Source organism: Theobroma cacao, chromosome 7 (assembly GCF_053813885.1).
Source record: "Theobroma cacao isolate CCN51 chromosome 7, ASM5381388v1, whole genome shotgun sequence".
Lineage (NCBI taxonomy): Eukaryota > Viridiplantae > Streptophyta > Magnoliopsida > Malvales > Malvaceae > Theobroma > Theobroma cacao.
In genome coordinates this window covers 24,743,462-24,750,381 of record NC_142645.1, presented here as the reverse complement: position 1 = coordinate 24,750,381, position 6,920 = coordinate 24,743,462, and positions in this window count along the sequence as shown.

Below are 6,920 nucleotides of genomic sequence, written 5' to 3'. Positions count from 1 at the left end.
ATTGTCAAGAAAAGATCATTTATAGTCACTCATGCCTAGAAAAGCCTTATTACTCGGTTTAAATGCCTTTATAATTCCATTATTGAATTTATTTTGAATTTTTTTTACATTTTTTGATTAAAACAGATTGTAATTGTTTGTTTGCCTCGGGAAACATGGAGCAAAACCCATCCATTGTCAAGAATAGATCATTTATAGTCACTTATGCCTAAAAAAGCCTTATTACTCGGTTTAAATGCCTTTATAATCCCATTATCAAATTTATTTTGAATTTTTTTTACATTTTTTGATTAAAACAGATTGTAATTGATTGTTTGCCTCGGGAAACTTGGAGCTAAAGCCATCCATTGTCAAGAAAAGATCATTTATAGTCACTCATGCCTAGAAAAGCCTTATTACTCGGTTCAAATTCCTTTATAATCCCATTATTGAATTTATTTTGAATTGTTTTTACATTTTTTGATTAAAACATGTTGTAATTGATTGTTTGCCTCGGGAAACATGGAGCGAAAGCCATCCATTGTCAAGAAAAGATCATTTATAGTCACTCATGCCTAAAAAAGCCTTATTACTTAGTTTAAATGCCTTTATAATCCCATTATTGAATTTATTTTGAATTGTTTTTACATTTTTTGGTTAAAACATATTGTAATTGATTGTTTGCCTCGGGAAATATGGAGCGAAAGCCATCCATTGTCAAGAAAAGATCATTTATAGTCACTCATGCCTAGAAAAGCCTTATTACTCGGTTTAAATGCCTTTATAATCCCATTATTGAATTTATTTTGAATTGTTTTACATTTTTTGATTAAAACAGATTGTAATTGATTGTTTGCCTCGGGAAACATGGAGCGAAAGCCATCCATTGTCAAGAAAAGATCATTTATAGCCACTCATGCCTAGAAAAGCCTTATTACTCGGTTTAAATGCCTTTATAATCCCATTATTGAATTTATTTTGAATTGTTTTTACATTTTTTGATTAAAACAGATTGTAATTGATTGTTTGCCTCGGGAAACATGGAGCGAAAACCATCCATTGTCAAGAAAAGATCATTTATAGTCACTCATGCCTAGAAAAGCCTTATTACTCGGTTTAAATGCCTTTATAATCCCATTATTGAATTTATTTTGAATTTTTTTTACATTTTTTGATTAAAACAGATTGTAATTGATTGTTTACCTCGATAAACATGGAGCGAAAGCCATCCATAGTCAAGAAAAGTTCATTTATAGTCACTTATGCCTAGCAAAGCCTTATTACTCGGTTTAAATGCCTTTATAATCCCATTATTGAATTTATTTTGAATTTTTTTTACATTTTTTGATTAAAACAGATTCTAATTGATTGTTTGCCTCGGGAAACGTGGAGTGAAAGCCACCCATTGTCAAGAAAAGATCATTTATAGTCACTCATGCCTAGAAAAGCCTTATTACTCGGTTTAAATGCCTTTATAATCCCATTATCAAATTTATTTTGAATTTTTTTTACATTTTTTGATTAAAACATATTGTAATTGATTGTTTGCCTCGGGAAACTTGGAGCGAAAGCCATCCATTGTCAAGAAAAGATCATTTATAGTCACTCATGCCTAGAAAAGCCTTATTCGTCGGTTTAAATGCTTTTATAATCCCATTATTGAATTTATTTTGAATTGTTTTTACATTTTCTGATTAAAACAGATTGTAATTGATTGTTTGCCTCGGGAAACATGGAGCAAAACCCATCCATTGTCAAGAATAGATCATTTATAGTCACTTATGCCTAAAAAAGCCTTATTACTCGGTTTAAATGCCTTTAAAATCCCATTTCTGAATTTATTTTGAATTTTTTTTACATTTTTTGATTAAAACAGATTGTAATTGATTGTTTGCCTCGGGAAATATGGAGCGAAAGCCATCCATTGTCAAGAAAAGATCATTTATAGTCACTCATGCCTAGAAAAGCCTTATTACTCGATTTAAATGCCTTTATAATCCCAATATTGAATTTATTTTGAATTGTTTTTACATTTTTTGATTAAAACAGATTGTAATTGATTGTTTGCCTCGGGAAACATGGAGCGAAAGCCATCCATTGTCAAGAAAAGATCATTTATAGTCACTCATGCCTAGAAAAGCCTTATTACTCGGTTTAAATGCCTTTATAATCCCATTATTGAATTTATTTTGAATTGTTTTTACATTTTTTTATTAAAACAGATTGTAATTGATTGTTTGCCTCGGGAAACGTGGAGGGAAAGCCATCCATTGTCAAGAAAAGATTATTTATAGTCACTCATGCCTAGAAAAGCCTTATTACTCGGTTTAAATGCCTTTATAATCCCATTATCAAATTTATTTTGAATTTTTTTTACATTTTTTGATTAAAACAGATTGTAATTGATTGTTTGCCTCGGGAAACTTGGAGCTAAAGCCATCCATTGTCAAGAAAAGATCATTTATAGTCACTCATGCCTAGAAAAGCCTTATTGGTCGGTTTAAATGCTTTTATAATCCCATTATTGAATTTATTTTGAATTGTTTTTACATTTTCTGATTAAAACAGATTGTAATTGATTGTTTGCCTTGGGAAACATGGAGCGAAAGCCATCCATTGTCAAGAAAAGATCATTTATAGTCACTCATGCCTACAAAAGCCTTATTACTCGGTTTAAATGCCTTTATAATCCCATTATTGAATTTATTTTGAATTTTTTTTACATTTTTTGATTAAAACAGATTGTAATTGTTTGTTTGCCTCGGGAAACATGGAGCAAAACCCATCCATTGTCAAGAATAGATCATTTATAGTCACTTATGCCTAAAAAAGCCTTATTACTCGGTTTAAATGCCTTTACAATCCCATTTCTGAATTTATTTTGAATTTTTTTTACATTTTTTGACTAAAACATATTGTAATTGATTGTTTGCCTCGGGAAATATGGAGCGAAAGCCATCCATTGTCAAGAAAAGATCATTTATAGTCACTCATGCCTAGAAAAGCCTTATTACTCGGTTTAAATGCCTTTATAATCCCATTATTGAATTTATTTTGAATTTTTTTTACATTTTTTGATTAAAACAGATTGTAATTGATTGTTTGCCTCGGGAAACATGGAGCGAAAGCCATCCATTGTCAAGAAAAGATCATTTATAGTCACTCATGCCTAGAAAAGCCTTATTACTTAGTTTAAATGCCTTTATAATCCCATTATTGAATTTATTTTGAATTTTTTTTACATTTTTTGATTAAAACAGATTGTAATTGTTTGTTTGCCTCGGGAAACATGGAGCAAAACCCATCCATTGTCAAGAATAGATCATTTATAGTCACTTATGCCTAAAAAAGCCTTATTACTCGGTTTAAATGCCTTTAAAATCCCATTTCTGAATTTATATTGAATTTTTTTTTACATTTTTTGATTAAAACAGATTGTAATTGATTGTTTGCCTCGGGAAATATGGAGCGAAAGCCATCCATTGTCAAGAAAAGATCATTTATAGTCACTCATGCCTAGAAAAGCCTTATTACTCGGTTTAAATGCCTTTATAATCCCAATATTGAATTTATTTTGAATTGTTTTTACATTTTTTGATTAAAACAGATTGTAATTGATTGTTTGCCTCGGGAAACATGGAGCGAAAGCCATCCATTGTCAAGAAAAGATCATTTATAGTCACTCATGCCTAGAAAAGCCTTATTACTCGGTTTAAATGCCTTTATAATCCCATTATTGAATTTATTTTGAATTGTTTTTACATTTTTTTATTAAAACAGATTGTAATTGATTGTTTGCCTCGGGAAACGTGGAGGGAAAGCCATCCATTGTCAAGAAAAGATTATTTATAGTCACCCATGCCTAGAAAAGCCTTATTACTCGGTTTAAATGCCTTTATAATCCCATTATCAAATTTATTTTGAATTTTTTTTATATTTTTTGATTAAAACAGATTGTAATTGATTGTTTGCCTCGGGAACCTTGGAGCTAAAGCCATCCATTGTCAAGAAAAGATCATTTATAGTCACTCATGCCTAGAAAAGCCTTATTGGTCGGTTTAAATGCTTTTATAATCCCATTATTGAATTTATTTTGAATTGTTTTTACATTTTCTGATTAAAACAGATTGTAATTGATTGTTTGCCTCGGGAAACATGGAGCGAAAGCCATCCATTGTCAAGAAAAGATCATTTATAGTCACTCATGCCTAGAAAAGCCTTATTACTCGGTTTAAATGCCTTTATAATCCCATTATTGAATTTATTTTGAATTTTTTTTACATTTTTTGATTAAAACAGATTGTAATTGTTTGTTTGCCTCGGGAAACATGGAGCAAAACCCATCCATTGTCAAGAATAGATCATATATAGTCACTTATGCCTAAAAAAGCCTTATTACTCGGTTTAAATGCCTTTACAATCCCATTTCTGAATTTATTTTGAATTTTTTTTACATTTTTTGACTAAAACATATTGTAATTGATTGTTTGCCTCGGGAAATATGGAGCGAAAGCCATCCATTGTCAAGAAAAGATCATTTATAGTCACTCATGCCTAGAAAAGCCTTATTACTCGGTTTAAATGCCTTTATAATCCCATTATTGAATTTATTTTGAATTTTTTTTACATTTTTTGATTAAAACAGATTGTAATTGATTGTTTCCCTCGGGAAACATGGAGCGAAAGCCATCCATTGTCAAGAAAAGATCATTTATAGTCACTCATACCTAGAAAAGCCTTATTACTTAGTTTAAATGCCTTTATAATCCCATTATTGAATTTATTTTGAATTTTTTTTACATTTTTTGATTAAAACAGATTGTAATTGTTTGTTTTCCTCGGGAAACATGGAGCAAAACCCATCCATTGTCAAGAATAGATCATTTATAGTCACTTATACCTAAAAAAGCCTTATTACTCGGTTTAAATGCCTTTATAATCCCATTTCTGAATTTATTTTGAATTTTTTTTACATTTTTTGATTAAAACATATTGTAATTGATTGTTTGCCTTGGGAAACATGGAGCGAAAACCATCCATTGTCAAGAAAAGATCATTTATACTCACTCATGCCTAGAAAAGCCTTATTACTCGGTTTAAATGCCTTTATAATCCCATTATCAAATTTATTTTGAATTTTTTTTACATTTTTTGATTAAAACAGATTGTAATTGATTGTTTCCCTCGGGAAACATGGAGCGAAAGCCATCCATTGTCAAGAAAAGATCATTTATAGTCACTCATGCCTAGAAAAGCCTTATTACTTAGTTTAAATGCCTTTATAATCCCATTATTGAATTTATTTTGAATTTTTTTTACATTTTCTGATTAAAACAGATTGTAATTGATTGTTTGCCTCGGGAAACATGGAGCTAAAACCATCCATTGTCAAGAAAAGATCATTTATACTCACTCATGCCTAGAAAAGCCTTATTACTCGGTTTAAATGCCTTTATAATCCCATTATCAAATTTATTTTGAATTTTTTTTACATTTTTTGATTAAAACAGATTGTAATTGATTGTTTCCCTCGGGAAACATGGAGCGAAAGCCATCCATTGTCAAGAAAAGATCATTTATAGTCACTCATGCCTAGAAAAGCCTTATTACTTAGTTTAAATGCCTTTATAATCCCATTATTGAATTTATTTTGAATTTTTTTTACATTTTCTGATTAAAACAGATTGTAATTGATTGTTTGCCTCGGGAAACATGGAGCTAAAACCATCCATTGTCAAGAAAAGATCATTTATACTCACTCATGCCTAGAAAAGCCTTATTACTCGGTTTAAATGCCTTTATAATCCCATTATCAAATTTATTTTGAATTTTTTTTACATTTTTTGATTAAAACATATTGTAATTGATTGTTTGCCTCGGGAAACATGGAGCGAAAGCCATCCATTGTCAAGAAAAGATCATTTATAGTCACTCATGCCTAGAAAAGCCTTATTACTCGGTTTAAATGTCTTTATAATCCCATTATTGAATTTATTTTGAATTGTTTTTACATTTTTTTATTAAAACAGATTGTAATTGATTGTTTGCCTCGGGAAATGTGGAGCGAAAGCCATCCATTGTCAAGAAAAGATCATTTATAGTCACTCATGCCTAGAAAAGCCTTATTACTCGATTTAAATGCCTTTATAATCCCAATATTGAATTTATTTTGAATTGTTTTTACATTTTTTGATTAAAACAGATTGTAATTGATTGTTTGCCTCGGGAAACATGGAGCGAAAGCCATCCATTGTCAAGAAAAGATCATTTATAGTCACTCATGCCTAGAAAAGCCTTAGTACTCGGTTTAAATGCCTTTATAATCCCATTATTGAATTTATTTTGAATTGTTTTTACATTTTTTTATTAAAAAAGATTCTAATTGATTGTTTGCCTCGGGAAACGTGGAGTGAAAGCCATCCATTGTCAAGAAAAGATCATTTATAGTCACTCATGCCTAGAAAAGCCTTATTACTCGGTTTAAATGCCTTTATAATCCCATTATTGAATTTATTTTGAATTGTTTTTTGATTTTTTGATTAAAACATATTGTAATTGATTGTTTGCCTCGGGAAACATGGAGCGAAAGCCATCCATTGTCAAGAAAAGATCATTTATAGTCACTCATGCCTAGAAAAGCCTTATTACTCGGTTTAAATGCCTTTATAATCCCATTATTGAATTTATTTTGATTTGTTTTTACATTTTTTTATTAAAACATATTGTAATTGATTGTTTCCCTCGGGAAACATGTAGCGAAAGCCATCCATTGTCAAGAAAAGATCATTTATAGTCACTCATGCCTAGAAAAGCCTTATTACTCGGTTTAAATGCCTTTATAATCCCATTATTGAATTTATTTTGAATTTTTTTTACATTTTTTGATTAAAACAGATTGTAATTGATTGTTTGCCTCGGGAAACATGGAGCGAAAGCCATCC